Consider the following 15,439-nt stretch of genomic DNA (forward strand, 5'->3'; position numbering starts at 1 on the left):
CTGATTCTGAGATCTAGTTGTTGAACAAACCAGACTTACTCAATTTTCTGTGTGTCATAGCTGTGGTAGTTTTTAATGAAATCTTTTAAGTTTCATGGCATTAGGATCACTAAAAGGTCAAGAACTACCAGGAAGCTCTGCATTTCAGTGACATTTAAGGCCTTCCTAATTTTACACAGCTGTTAATTTCAAATGACTGTATTATTCTTCCTGATGAGAGGAAACCACATAGGGCTTTTTCCTGTGAGTCGCCACTCATACAGTTCTTGGCAAAGTGTTGTAGCATTTTGGCATTGCAAACTCTGGTTGGATACTTTGCAAGCAAAATTAGATTCATTTGAATTCCTTTATTATGAGAAGAAAGCAGGGAACAAAGGATTACATCTGTCCTTTTTTGGCCCCTCAGGATCCAGGACCACTTCCAAGGTTCCATAACCAAGATCCCATGGTACAATAGGCACCACACCAGCAGGACACTCAGGCAGGGATGAATTCCCTTCCTTCAATCTGCTTCTCAAAAAGGAAGAGTGGGTGCATAGCCTTTTAGTGAGCCAACAGGACTCCCAGTAGATCAAGTTTGGATGTGGCCTCTGGGATCTACTACATCCCAATAGCCTGGTAAATCAGTTTAAAACAGAATGTCTCAAAGACCTGGTCAGCTTTAAGGTGAGCGATGAGGACCTTGGAAAGTGAAAGGTAAGTTAGAAGCTTTTTGTTATGCCTAAGAGTGGGCACTAGGCAAGTCACCGAACAAAGTGCACCACAGAAACTGAAGTGCAGACCAATTTTGTATTATGTGTTGACTTCAAATATTTCTTCAAATGTTCTTTAGCAACAGCTTTGGCAAAGTAGATAAGACATTTTCTTCCTAAGTGAAGGAGACAGAAGAAGAGTGCTCAAGCATTTTAAAAAATATATTATTACTTCATCAATTTAATTTAAGGGAATGAAAGGGAGAAGAAGAGCACAGAGGTAGTGGTACGATTCTCTTTGAGTGCAGTGATAGTGGCTGTTCCCCAGATTCATTTAATGTTCTTTTGGAAAGGACATGTTCTCTGTTATGTGACCTGATCACCCAAGGTGTGACACATCTTCCAAGACAGCTCTGGGTTCACTTGATTTTAGTTGCAACAAGGTACTCACCAGACTTTCAAAATCAGAGTACATTTCACTCTGTAGCTGTTTTTATTTCAAAATAAAACCTTGAATATATGCAGATTTTACTAGAGGCAACATCATGGCCATTTAATGAAGCTGTTCTAGTGTTGTGTAAGTGACACAGGAGGTCATGAGCACAAGGTCAGCTGTTTGCTTTTGTTATGGTCATTTACTTTGGCATGTAATTTTAATGGTTTAGAGCCTGGAGGATGGCTAGCTTGAATATCAGACATGTACATATACTGAAGGAGCTCTAGGATGATGCCTGTAATATTATAGCAACGATAACATTGTTATTTTTAACAGACCAGTAACATTCTGGATTTTTCAAATTTGTTGATATCTCTCAAAAAATCAGATGTCATGTGTGCATTTAACACTAAATAGCAATCCTATGTAGGGCTTTCATCAGAGAAGGAGAACAGAATATCCAGTGTATTTATCTATTCTGCTAATTGCACAAAAGTAGCACTGTATAAATTTGAATCATTGTTCACAATTGAAGGTCTGTCACCTCTTCACTGAATCATGTCATAGAATCATACTATGCAACTAGCTAAGATGAAAAAATAAGAAAGCTTTATTCATGGAGGCTTTGGGAGAATTTAGATAGCTTGGAATGTAGTTACCCAGTTTTTATACTTTCCAAGATGTCAGAGCCAGTAGATCTGTTGTTGAATATTGTTTTGGCTAATTCTAATTTCCCGTGATAGAAAGCAGCATGGTGCAGTGGCCAAAGGGCCTCGGAGCACATTGTCCATCTAGCCTTCCTGTGTGAATACTGCCTTCCCCATTGTAAGTGTGGAATAGCTCACCTGTTTCCACCAGGCACTTGGCTCCACACCAGCACACTTGTTTTACTCCCAAGGGACAAGGCTTTCCTACTGCTACATAGTGTGTCTGAGACAAGGTGGGCAGATTGGTCCAAAGGTAACTGGGTTACCCTGCCATGGGTCTGCATCCCGGAGGAGGCCACTCGCAGGAGGAGAAACTTTGTCCTTAATATGGAGGATTGTGTTTCATGGATGAGCCGTGCCTTAAAAAATACCAAGCAATGCTATGATCTGTGCCAAAGTGAAGCCCATGTTATCATCTGTTAGTTTTCTGAGGAGGATTTGGCTGTATAAATGTCTGGTAAACACTACAGTTAATTAGATGCCTGCATCTGCACATTTAGTCAAATATGCAGGCAGATATTGATTCCAGCCACAAGACTCCTGTAAACAAAGTCATTGAAGATACATGAAGTGTTTGGGTAAAAATCCTTATATGAAAAGATTATCCATCTGAAAACTCCAAAGTTCTAAATGATCAAGAAAATCAAAAGCAAGAAGTAAATTCCACCTAGACACTTATGACAAGCCAAAATGGGTAATACAAAAGAAGAGCTTCACTCATTTTCCATCACTGCCAAGTGATGGAAGTGCAAGTTCCTTCACTATTTTTAAATATGAACTGTGTTTTTATGATCATTGTATGAGTTGGTCATGACATCATACCACTAAAGCTAGTTACTGAAACACTTTTTAAAGTAGAATTTTACTGTTTATTTTAAAATTGTGAGCAAAGGACAAAACAGCCATTTTTTTCCCCTAGAGTTTCTGTCCTGCTATTAAAGGATAATAACAAAATTAATTGCTAAACTTAGCATTATGGCTTGTCATGCATGCAGTTTTGAACATATCTAACTTCTGTTTTCACAGATTTGAGGGGTGTACAGGCCTCTGTGTGTGTGTAGCTATAGAGATTCTGTTGTGCCCATACTTGTTGCTATAGTCACAGCTGTGGTCGTCTTTTCAAATACTGACTCCTTTAGTCAGAGGGCAGAGGTAGTAAATCATATTCAAGGTCAGATATTATTTAATAAGGGGCAGAGAATGTTAGCTTTTATATTTCAAAGACTTCTGAATTATAATATATTTTATTCATTCTTATTAAAAATGTTCACTACCTTCTTTAATGCTTACAGAAAGTTTTCAATCACCAATACACTAGCCTTCCTAAACATACATTGTCTTTTTTTGAAAGCTGAAACAGTGTTGCACAAAATATTTTTGCTTGCATTAAATTTCTTTTTTAATTTGAGTTTTGTTTCAATTCTTTCTAGTACCTCATCCCTGAAAATAATGCTGAATTGCATATTACCATCTGACTTTTCTTTTCTGTTTATGTGTTGTATCCTAGACTTGAAAACTGGGTAATGAAGGTCCTATGTTTTTGTAGTAGCAGTCAAAGAACAAAAATAGAACAGTAAAAGATAATAGGGAAGCAAACAAGTAAGTAACATTTCTAGACCATGTGATGTGTTAGTAAAATAAAAGAACAGAAAATGATCTCTGCATTGTTGGGATAAGTGTGTTCCCTTCTTTATCCCAACAACTCCAAAGTATTTTTATTTGTAAGTTGAAGGGTAAGTGAGTCTAAAGCCTGGTAAGAGTGGTCTTGGACCTTTTAACTGCTTTTCTGTAATTTAAAGGCATCAAATTGAAATTTTTGGTATTAGCATCAAGCTCACTCTGTCCAGGATCAGGACTTGAGATGTGATCTGCAAGTGATCACAAAGTTGCCAGAATGGAGGACTAAGGGCAATTAATGTGTAAATTGTGCAATGAAAGTTGGGATTTTGGTCTTTGTGTTTAGTAGGTGTTTTTTTACATCAGTTTTGTGATGGTAAATCTTTGACCCTTTCAGATCACATAGCTGTTCTATATTCAGTGTATGCGTGTCCCTTTTGTGGTCCTCTCTCCTACCTGAAGCCTTTTTCCTTGCAGGCTGAAATATTAATGCAGACATAATTCTGAAATTAAAAATAAAATCAGTTCTTCTGACATTCTTTAGCTTACAATAGATATTAAAAGGATATTTCAGTGTTATCACACTAGATGTAAACAGTTATATCAAAGTGTTCAAAGTATTTCTGGCTGACTGACCTGCCCTTTTAACTTTTCTAACCTGCTTGCATAACCATGACAATGGAGGAGGCTGTTCCTGCTGTTATTGCTATTGACCTTCTGCCCACTCTCAAATTTTGCCTCATTTCTTCAATAAACGAGGACCAAAAGGAATTACTCTATAGTTCTTCATGTTGCAAGTAACATAAATTTCCCCTTCTTCAAGAAAAAAAAAGTACCACAGATGTGATTTTATTGGTTATTAAGTGGCTTCTTTTGCTGTTTTATTTGTGGCAGGTATTTATTCAGTAACATCAATAACATAGAGTTGTAGCAACTTGGCTCACTCCAAGCCTGGACATTGCAGACTGCATTCTTTAAACCTCGTAAGAATATTCACCTGAGAATTAGCCAGAATGTTTCAAAACATATTACACTTGATAATTTATAGCAAAATGTAACAACTATGTTTTTACTTGAAAATTTTTTTCATCGTAGTTCTAGAGATGAAAAAGGACAAAACTAATTAAATAATAAGGTTAATAATTAAAAAAGGCAAATCTAACCTACTAACAGAATAATACTCTAAAGACACATGACTACATTCCTGTATGTTATGCTACTTTTTTTTTTTTCCCAGTATTTCTGGTGGATTAAGGATCCTCTAAATTCTGTCACAATGAAAGGTATCAAACAGTACTGTCATAGATAAAAAGCGGCTTTTCAATGGACTGTAGGGAATTTTCTTTATCTTGCATTCAATTCCATTGATACTCTTAATCTGGCACAGTGGCTTCTCAGAAATGACTTGCCTAGGACCAGTCAATTAGTAAGACATACTTAATGTATGATTTGAGGCATGTAAAATAGAATATGCTAAGGTTGTTGGTGAGAATACTGCTGGCTTTGCCCTACACATCAGCCAAAACTGAAATATAAGAATAGGGTAAAAGTGTAATCAGGCTGGATAATATTTTTGTGCCCTAAGATCAGACAGATGAGTCTCTGATGATTAAGAATTGGGTCACAGAGAGTCAAAGCCTGTGTACAACAAATATGAGCCATTACATTTGTTTGTATGACAGGTTAATGGGCTTATTGTAATACTGCTATTTGGATGCATCAGGAGAAGGAATTTTCATTCTTCGTGTTGACTTGCATGTTTATTTGCCTTCCTGAACTATTTGTTTGAACCTTATATGTTTGAACAAGTCTTACCAAGTTCTGCAAGTGCATTGGCACAGCTCAAAACAGCCATTCTCATCCTTTTGGCCTGCAATGATTTGCAAATATTTTTCTCACTTAGTGGATAAGAAGACATGGTGAAGAAGTTCTTTGTGTGATAACTGCATACTTTAAGCTGGGTTTAGTTTGACACCAAACAACATTTGCTTATCTAGAAAGAAACTGACTCGTATTGGGAGGGAAAAAATGGTGGTAAAAATAATGAAGTTTATCTCTTTGTCCAAGTATACCCTGTTTGTACCAGTGGATGCTGGGATAGTTGCAGCTCTGTCAGCTTATTATGTCAGCGTCAGATATTTATATTTCAATAGTTGTTTGCTCAAATAGTTTGTCATAGGGTTTGTTCAAATAGTTGGTCCATACATTTAAATAATCTCTGTTTTTATTCTTTGATTTGTTTGCACCATGAAGTAGGAGAAAAATCTAGAACCATGTTGAAGTATTTCAGAACTGTAGCTAAAACTGAAATTGAATGTTTTAAGCATAAGAGACAAAGACAACTGATGCTCAGTGCCTTTCGAAAACTTGGTATCCTTCAGGATTTCTGCTCTCTTTCCACGAATAGGAGAGATCAGAGATGAAAGTGAAACAAGGAACCAGAAGAACAGCAGATCTATATGGTGAAAATGCCTACCACCAGGTTTCCAAAAGCATCACCGTGTTTTCTGACATACAGATTTTTCATGCTCTAGGACTTAATTTACTCTAAATTATCAGTTGTACAGATCTCAGTCACCTGTTCATCAAAGGAAAACAAAAAGCTTTGGCAGCTGAACAAAGAGAGAATGCACTCCCAAAGTGTCTAGAAAGGAAGAAGAAAAGCTTAAATTACTCCTAGCTTCTTATACCAAACCAGATGAGAGATTTAACAACTGACTAATAACTAAGATAATTTTAGAATTTGTGAAGCTCTTCAAGAGAGCTGGGAAGACATGATGAAGGAAAGGGTGAAAACAGGGACCACTGATCTGTGCTTTGTTAAAGGAAGGGTCAAAATGGCAAAGTCCGTTTGTGCAAGGATGGCTAAGAAGTTTGGAGAAGCAAAGCAAGAAGGAACAGAAGAAAACTCAGTGGTGCCAGGCATGTTGGCAATGAACTCTATTTTTTCTCTTAGAATTGAAAAAGTCCTTTGGTCCAATTCTTACACAGAAGATTTTAAAAAAATGCATGGCAGCACTGAAGAGATTTCATGTTGTATAGCAGCATAGGAAGAGGTCTGAAAAGTAGATGTTCCCAAGAGCCACCAGTATGTTAGCTGAATTAGGTCAGGGAAATTTCTGATGATTTTTTACATTCCACTGGAAAAGGTTGACTTTTTGATAAAGAATTTATTTAAAAGAATGTATAATTCTGGTGAGACCTTTGGTGGCAGAGCTTTCACTGCTGCAAGATACTGGAATAGTACGTGTTTTTGAGACTGGGAGCACCCAGATGGGAAATAAAAGACATGCATTTGCTTTCAAACTTTTCCCCAGCCTGAGTGGGATCCAGTGCTTTCTCTTCTGGGTTCAACCCTCTGTCTTTTACAGAAAATAACTTTGAGAGTTAATGGTTTACCCATGATTCCAAATGAAAATATTTGTTGTCTTGACTATGAAAGATTTATTTGGAGAAGGGAGATATCTGTTCAGGTCTCTATGACCACCAGAGAAGACACTGCAGACAAAAAGTCAACTCTTCAAGCTGAAAATCTCATGTACTGTCAGAAGCAAGAACTAATAGCATTTTAGAAAGAGGAGAGGGTGGGTACCATTTTACGTGAGAATGTCTGTCACTCATAGGAGTAATTTTGAAAGTCATAGTGTTTCTATTTGTCTTTATATGCTTTAATATGTATTCCAGGTAAAAACAATAAACTAAAAAAGAGATAAAACAGAAAAAGTATTAGCTGAGGCTCTTTTTCATATTGAAAGCCCACATCATACATTGTACAGACAGACAGATGATGAGTAATAATCAAACTACACCTTCCTATGCTGCCTGTATGGACTTACTTTTAACTCTTTCTAATTGATAGCAAGCAACAATGGTCACCTTTGGCTTGCTTAAAGCTCATCTTTCTGAACAGACCTGAAGTCAAATGCATTTCTATTTCTGTCGCTGTCATGGATCAGCTGCTAACAAAAGAAAGATGCAGGTGTGCTGAATAATAACCCAAGTCTTTCATTGTTCATCCCCATTTCTGAACACTTACCATCAAACCTCTTGTTCAGGACAGCACAGCCCACTTTTAAAATGCCTAAATAAGCACCAGTATCCCCTTCACAGAAAGAAAAGCAGGTGAAATACAGAGATATTTGTATTCTTGTGGTAGAAAATATTAGTGATAAAACAGAGAGTTGAAATCCTGAGATTGCTTGAACACGTTTTCAGGGCTGTTGTACCACAGACTGAGTGCTGGCTAATGGAAATTTCTCTTTCTAGCAGTACAAAGTAAAAGTATAATGTAACCATAAAGTGTTCATTGGCTAACTTTTTTTCAGGTTTCTCCACGCTTTGCTAGTTTTGCATAACAACTTTACATATTGTTCAGTATTTTCCAGCCTGAATAATTTATCTTTTTTTTTTTTTTTTTTCAGTGACTCTAATGTTAATAGCACATGGATGTTGTCAAGGGACATTTTATTCTAATGCTTCCTTTTGTTTTATTCAGTAGGAAATTAGTGCCTTGATATTGTCAGTTACAGTAATTCAGAAAAAATAACTGCAGCAAATGCTATTCTGTGGTATACAAAGCACATCAAGACAGATACATGAATACAAGAACTTTGGGTGGGTGGTCCTGACTTCAGTATTCTCAGTATTCTTTCACTTTCCTGCAGAAGTAAGATGTTTCTGCCGTCAATTCTGACATGTGTTTTATTCCCCTAGGACTGTATTTGCCCTGAAGCTCCTAGTTCAGAAAGGTAGGTGTTTTTTCCTCTTATTCACATGAAGAGACAAAACGTTTTGACCTGACATTTTCTTGTTCCAGCAAGTTTATTTTTTCAGATGTATTTTTTTGTTTGTTTGTTTTCTGTGCCTCTGTATTCCCATTTTCCAGCTGCAGGTACTTTTGTCTCCTGTTACCAAGGCAGTCTGTCCTATTGAGCACATACCCAGTTATTCTGCTGCTCTGACTGCATATAGCTTTTTTTTTGTCTTTCCCTATTTGCAAAGAGAAGGGGAGAAGGATGAAGAAATAATGGAGAGGAAGGATATTAGGCCTGTCTTTGCCCATGGGTTGTCATGGAGCTCAGATCTAGAAACTTCTGTGTACTAAGAACTGCTACCCAAGCTTACCTGGCACAGCCATTTTGCTTTGCCCATCCCACAGCAGCCCCTTCCTCCGCTCTACCTCTAGGTCACTCTGGGGCTGGAAGCATAGCAGACAGCCCATAATTGTGTTTTCACGGGTACAGATTGCCTCTTCAACAATATACATCTTCAAATAACCTACACAAAAACAGAGGCATGAAGAAGGAGGCAGAAAAGGAATATAAAGAGAGGGACAGAAGACGTACTGGAGTAGAGGGAGCAGGCTGAGATGGATCAGAGGCTGTTTACCAGCAGAAAAAAAGGCCCATAAATTAGACATGCCACACATCCACATAACTTCTAGTGATGTTTGATTATGGCTTGCTCTTACTGGAAGCTTGGGTTTGGTTATGGACATCAAAATACTGCAAACTTTTCTGAATGTCTAACCTTTCTGTTGGAGGATGTACCTGTCTCTTGTTTCTTCCAGGTATTTCCCACTTCACTGCCGTTTTCTGGACCCTACCTCCAGCTGATGACTTGTTTTCCCTAGAGGAGCCCTCCATTTTCTTTATACCAGCAAAAGTCAGCAGCTCTTGGCAACACAGCCCCGACCTGTCCACGCCCTCTGCAGTTCTGTTCAGGTGACAGATCAGCCCCTTCTTCACCGTCACAGGGGCAGTGTCTGTACCTCTTGTTGAGCATCAAATGCTTTAACTGTCTATGGACAATGTATAATATGGAAATAATTCCAGATTCTGTTTAAATTAAAAGTTGAGTTAATCAAAAGTTTTTTTATTTAACCGTGAATATAAAAATTTTGTGTCTAAATTTGCTTTAGGTATCTGAAAGGCAAATATTTAAACGATTTGTTCTTCCAGTTCTGAAGTCCAGTTCAAATTCCCACTAACCTGCATGGGAACTGTATAAGGCTATTGAGGAGGACAGAGAAGAGAAGAGAAGAGAAGAGAAGAGAAGAGAAGAGAAGAGAAGAGAGAGAAGAGAAGAGAAGAGAAGAGAAGAGAAGAGAAGAGAAGAGAAGAGAAGAGAAGAGAAGAGAAGAGAGAGAAGAGAGAAGAGAAGAGAAGAGAGAAGAGAAGAGAGAGAAGAGAGAAGAGAAGAGAGAAAGAGAAGAGAAGAGAAGAGAAGAGAAGAGAGAGAGAAGAGAAGAGAAGAGAAGAGAAGAGAAGAGAAGAGAAAAGAAGAGAAGAGAAGAGAAGAGAAGAATAAAATAATTGGTCATATGCAGACTATAAGAGATTCTGTTATCTGTGTGAAACTGTGGGAAATAGATCACTTTACTGAAGATGAAAAGCAACAAAAAAAGGCCTGTGAGAGAAAAAAAATCTACCTTGGGCAAAATCTACCCAAAATGCCATTTTCTTTTTGGTCTAGAGGGAATAAAGTCACTAAAAAGATCAAAGCATGACGGTAAAACACAAAAGCAGGTCCTGTATCAAATATGTAAAGGATCACATAAGCATAAAATTTCACCCACTAATACGAAATTAGATGTGGCAGAACTGCAGTACTATTGTGTCTGAGAGCATAGGCTACTTCTGTTTGACTGAAAATATTTTATGTACAAGCAGACAACCATCTCTTCCTTGAAAGTACTTTTCAATCACCTAGTGTGATTATATCCCGCCTTATGAACTAGAACCCTCAAGTGCTTCCAAAAGTTACTATTATTTTCTTCTGGGGAGGAAAATCACATGTTATTCAGTGACACACCTCAAGACAGACCAAGAAATTAGGAGCAGAAAAGAACTCCACTCCTTTTCTCCTAAACAGCAGCCAACATTGCCTGAATCTGAATGCAATGGCAATGACACTGAGAGGTACTTGTCCCGTTCTGAACTGTAATAGCTAAAAATAAGACAGCATAAAAGTAAGAACAAATAGTTCACTTTTACAACAGTTGTGCTTTTTTTTTTTTCTTTTCTGAGAATTCCTTTTTCTTTTCCTTTTTCTTTTCCTGTATCTGGGCTATTAGTCCACTCATACAGAAGAAACTGAATTCCAGGTATAGACAAAAAATAACTCAGTGAAGAGTACTACTAACTTTACTAATGAAGAGTTATCCTCAAAAGAGAGTTAAAGCACCTTTTTCAGTGCTGCCTTTATTGTAGGCAGATTGGGTAATGTTTACTCTATCTTCATTAGGCTGACCTGTGGATCTTTAATTGTTAAGAATAAAGGGAAATTGAAAGGATAAAATACTGTAGTCATAAGAAATAAAGTAGTTATTATGCTTTGGAGGTGAGCTATTCTTCATCAGTGCAAGAGCAATCCACTGGAATAATATTAATTCTCAATTGACACACTTAATAAATCAGTTCTAACTGTATTAAAGGTAATTTTCTGCTACAGAAAATTTGTCATTTGTTTCTGAAATAAGAAGTGATTTACACCTTGCATATTCATTGGGCAATGGGAACAGTGTGAGCTGGAGGCATTAGTAGTTCTTAAGTCCACCTCAGGGAAACAGCCTTCCTTAAGGTGCACTGGTTTCTGGGAGAAAGAAACTCTTGTGCACGTGGGCTGCAGAGGGGTCATGGTGCAATCCTGGAATATGTTATGAAACAAAACTACTCTTTGGGGTAGTTACAGGCTTTTCTAGTTACGAGGATAATGCATCATCTAGTAGACATTGTGGAGAGAAATACAGCTTTTATTAGAATGATTTTATTAAAGACATTATGTTTCATTTGGAAGCACCTGTCATTATTTATATTATTAGTTGTTGTTCCCACATGTAGAACAAAACACAGATTTTCAGGCAGAATGGCAATTTTGGCTTGCAAAAGATGACAACAGTGGAGCAAGTGTGGCCTCCCTGAAGCAGATGGCATTATGCTGTTTGTAAGCCATCAATACTGCCCATCCCCAGCGGTCAGGCAGCGTGACACATTCCTTTCAAAGGTACAAAACATTGCAATCTCTCCCCTGGCCCTCATAAGATTTAAGTAGTTGCAGATATGCTTTCCTAGACTTTATAAGCGGACACTGTCAGGGCCCCGAGGGCATTCCCTCTTCTCTAAAGACTTTGACTGCCTGGGCTCAAGGCCAACTTCAATAAAGAAGCTATCAGGCCATGAGAAGCTCAGCAGATGCCTGTCCTGCCTTTGCTCAAGAGCTGCTTTTAAGCTGAGTCTCCTGGGCTTGGTATTTGCCTGAGTTATGTGGCAGGTATGCCTGTACCTGCTCCTATGCCTCCCTGACCCCCACACTCTGACCTGGTTTTCCAGCTTGAGCTGGGAGCTGCCTTGTTCCAGCAGACTTGTCTGGCAGCCTGGGCTTTCATCAGAGCAAGATCTTCTGCATTCTCCCAGCTCTGCTTGCCTCCCTGTGGACTCTCCTTTCTTGGCATGGTGCTGCCCTGCTGTTCCTGAGGGTCCCTGACAGTCTATCAGAAAGAGAAGCAGTCTTATAGAATCATTTTCCTGAGATGGATATCAGTCCATTACAAGCTCAGCCTAAACACATGTTCATACTCTTACCAAGAGGTCTTAGTCTTTGGTCATAGAATCATAGAACCATAGAATCAGCTGGGTTGGAAAGGACCTCTGAGATCATCAAGTCCAACTCTTGATCCAACACCCCAGTGGTTACTAGATGATGGCACTCAGTGCCACATCCAGTCACATCTTAAAAACCTCCAGGGACAGAGAATCCACCACTTCCCTGGGCAGCCCATTCCAATGCCTGATTACCCTCTCTATAAAGAATTTCTTCGTAATATCTAACCTGGACCTCCCCTGGCACAGCTTAAGACTGTGCCTTCTTGTCTTACTGCTGGTTGCCTGGGAGAAGAGACCAACCCTCACCTGGCTACAACCTCCTTTCAGGTAGCTGCAGAGTGATAAGGTCACCCCTGAGCCTCCTCTTCTCCAGGCTAAACAACCCCAGCTCCCTCAGCCTCTCCTCACAGGACTTGTGCTCAAATCCCTTCACTAGCCTCGTTGCTCTTCTCTGGACCTGGTCCATCATCTCAATGTCCTTCCTGAACTGAGGGGCCCAGAACTGAACACAGCACCCCAGTACTCCACAGTACTGGTGTGGCCTTGCCAGTACTGAGTACAGGGGAAGGATCACTTCCCTGCTCCTGCTGGCCACACTGTTCCTGATCCAGGCCAGGATGCCATTTGCCTTCTTGGCCACCTGGGCACACTGCTGGCTCATGTTCAGCTTCCTGTCAATCCAAACGCCCAGGTCCCTTTCTGCCTGGCCCTCATGTTCAACCTAGTTTAAATCCACTACATTTTTTTTTTTTTGCAAAACGTTGTCCTTCTTGGATGCCTCAAAGTTGCTATGGAGACACTTTAATTTTAAAGTAGAAGTATGTTGTTTAGGAAAGCCACAGGTGCATTAGCTTTATTTCTGTGTTTCAGAGGCAGAGCTATGAGAGCATTATTGGCATAGGTAGACGGATAGCTATGATTGCTACCATCCTTGAATGACTGCTCTTATCTGTAACCCAGGTTTGTTGAGTTTCTACGTGAATAACACTTAAAGGAAGAGGATAGATAGAAAATATGTGTTCAAGGTAAGGGTATGGAATTTGGGAATATACTGTTACTTCAATAAATAATAAATTCAACAGGAAAATATGTCGCTCCCCAAATGGACAAAAGAGAATCTTTTCTTCAAGTATTTCTGAATTATTGCTAGTAAGAAATTATACTTGAGAATTAGAGAAATTGTAGAACTGTGCTTGAGCTATCCCTTTTTACTCATTGTTGAGTTTAAGAGCATAATTATAATCATTATAAATTTCAATACAACAGCAAATTCCTTGCTCTCTTTTCTAGGAGGAAACTAGTCAGTTCTACTTCATTGGAGTAGAAATAAAACTTTATATTGTAGGATGTATTATTTTATGACTACAAAACTCCTCCAAAAAGTTTTTTCAATAAACAATTATGACAAGTGGAAAGATAAGACAGAACAGCATGAGATCAGATCTTACTTTCATGTACTGGTGGGATGTAACGGAGTAATGCACTTGGATACAACAGTGACTGAAAACAACTTCCAGGTTCATAGCATATTTTCAGGAATATCTAAAACTTGCCATTAAAATAAGAAAAAGGATTATCAAGAGCAGTGTAACTCTCTGGAAGATCCCTAATAGTTTGTTTTGTTTCTTCACTTTATTAAAAACAAGCTTGTTTTATATCTATCTATATATATAGATATACACAGTATATACATTATAAGAAGTTGCGATATAAAAAATTAAGCATAGGAGGGAATTTATTCTTTTGCTGAACACTTTGCTCCCATAACACTACATTATTTTACTACCTAAAATGGCTACCGAGAGTTTTTCTAGAAGCCAGGATTTAACCATTTGACTGCATAGTCAAGCTCAGGTCTCCATCACTCAGAACAAATCTGGTGTATGAGCTGCAGGGTGCAAGTAGAGAGATTACCTTTTCCATTCAAATGATTGAAACAATTGTTTTTAACTCTGATGGAAAACAATTGAACAAAGCAGTTTCTCAGGCTGAATAATAGGGGCTATGAGGCAATTAAATATCTATTAAAAAAACAGAAGTAAAAACCCAGCTGTGATTCTTAGTTTTTCATCTTTTAGAAGAGAGGTAAGGGAAAGAGAACTGAAATGAAGTAGAAGAATTGATTGCTTTAGACTTCATGACTCTAAATGAAAGACTAGCTTGGGATATTGGCAAACTGATCAGCAGTACTTGTTTTTGTGATTACCAAGTAACCATGGAGATGAAGGGTTGTAGGCAAATGATGCTGCATAATAGATATGTTTTGGATAACTACATCTAGAAGAAGATTCAAGGAGTGAATTGATGATTGAAAGCACTTTACTGAGAGATGCTGTCACAGCATGTACTTCAACTACCAGCATTTTTTCTCAGGAGGAAAATAGCACTGTTTTGCTAGCTGGATGAATAGGTAAGAGAGGTTTGCAGGAGAAAACGGCATTTGCTCTATTTGCTCTACTGCTAGACTTGCGGGAAACAAGTGCCAGGGTGTGACTGGTTGGATTTTTAAATGCCATCAGATTTACCTCACTTCTTTTGAGGGACAGTGCTGTGTTGCCCTTCTACGCTGAGACCCTCTGAGAGGGGCTGCACAGTGACGGTTCCCACAGCACCCAGAGCTAATATGTGCAGCCACACAGGAGAGCCCATTAGCTGTGGCTTGGCACCATGATAGCAGCAGTCATGATACATCAGTTGGTGTGGAGCCAAGCTGCAACACATCTGCTGCTGTCCATAAGACAGACTCTTACAGGGAATGGGAGGGAAAACCTTATACTTGGGAAAGTGCAGGCTCAGAGCAAATGGTGTGGGGGAGTGAGAAGCGAGCTCTTCCTCTCCCCATCAACAGCAGGAAAGGGGGTTGAGTGGTTGAATTAGGCAAGGTATACCCTCACTGCCACTGCTTCTGTGGCACATCTGCTGTGTCTTGATGGCTCCATCAGCCAGACCTAACATGTGAACTGAAAGAGCTGGAAAGAAACTGGATCCACTGCTGACACTGTGGTAGAGAAACTGCAGTTAATGGGAGGATAGAGACCAGTTACCCCTTTTGTCACCACACTCCAACCCATCTGGTTCTGTGGCTGGCTTGGGCAGTGTCTTGCAGCTTGCATTTTTATGTGGAATTGAGTACTCATTAATAACACATTTGACATATGTGGTTTAAGAATTGCTCTAGTGAAATGTATTCTTTTCGGGACAAATACTGCCAGCTCTGCTGTGCACTTTGCTTACCAATTTGTAATTGTCATGCGTGCTTTATCATGTTGCAGTCTTTATCTCAAGAGGTGTGGGCAGTTCTAGGGAAGTGAACTGAATTTTATATAATTAAGACAGCAATGTTTGCTGCTAACCATGAAGGGTCATTGTGTAATTGTAAAGGCT

General features: G+C 38.9%; 1 long non-coding RNA gene across 1 annotated transcript in view; it reads left to right on the forward strand.

The window, feature by feature from the left end:
* The first annotated feature begins 539 nt into the window (after positions 1-539).
* LOC126639734 (uncharacterized) overlaps positions 540-15,439 on the forward strand; it is a 73,116-nt gene continuing 58,216 nt past the window's right edge. The window contains exons 1-2 of the long non-coding RNA XR_007628876.1: positions 540-696; positions 8,166-8,200. This is a non-coding gene — a long non-coding RNA (uncharacterized LOC126639734). The remainder of the gene's footprint in view (positions 697-8,165; positions 8,201-15,439) is intronic.

Source organism: Myiozetetes cayanensis, unplaced genomic scaffold (assembly GCF_022539395.1).
Source record: "Myiozetetes cayanensis isolate MyiCay16 unplaced genomic scaffold, myiCay2020 scf2-11, whole genome shotgun sequence".
In the NCBI taxonomy this organism is placed as follows: domain Eukaryota; kingdom Metazoa; phylum Chordata; class Aves; order Passeriformes; family Tyrannidae; genus Myiozetetes; species Myiozetetes cayanensis.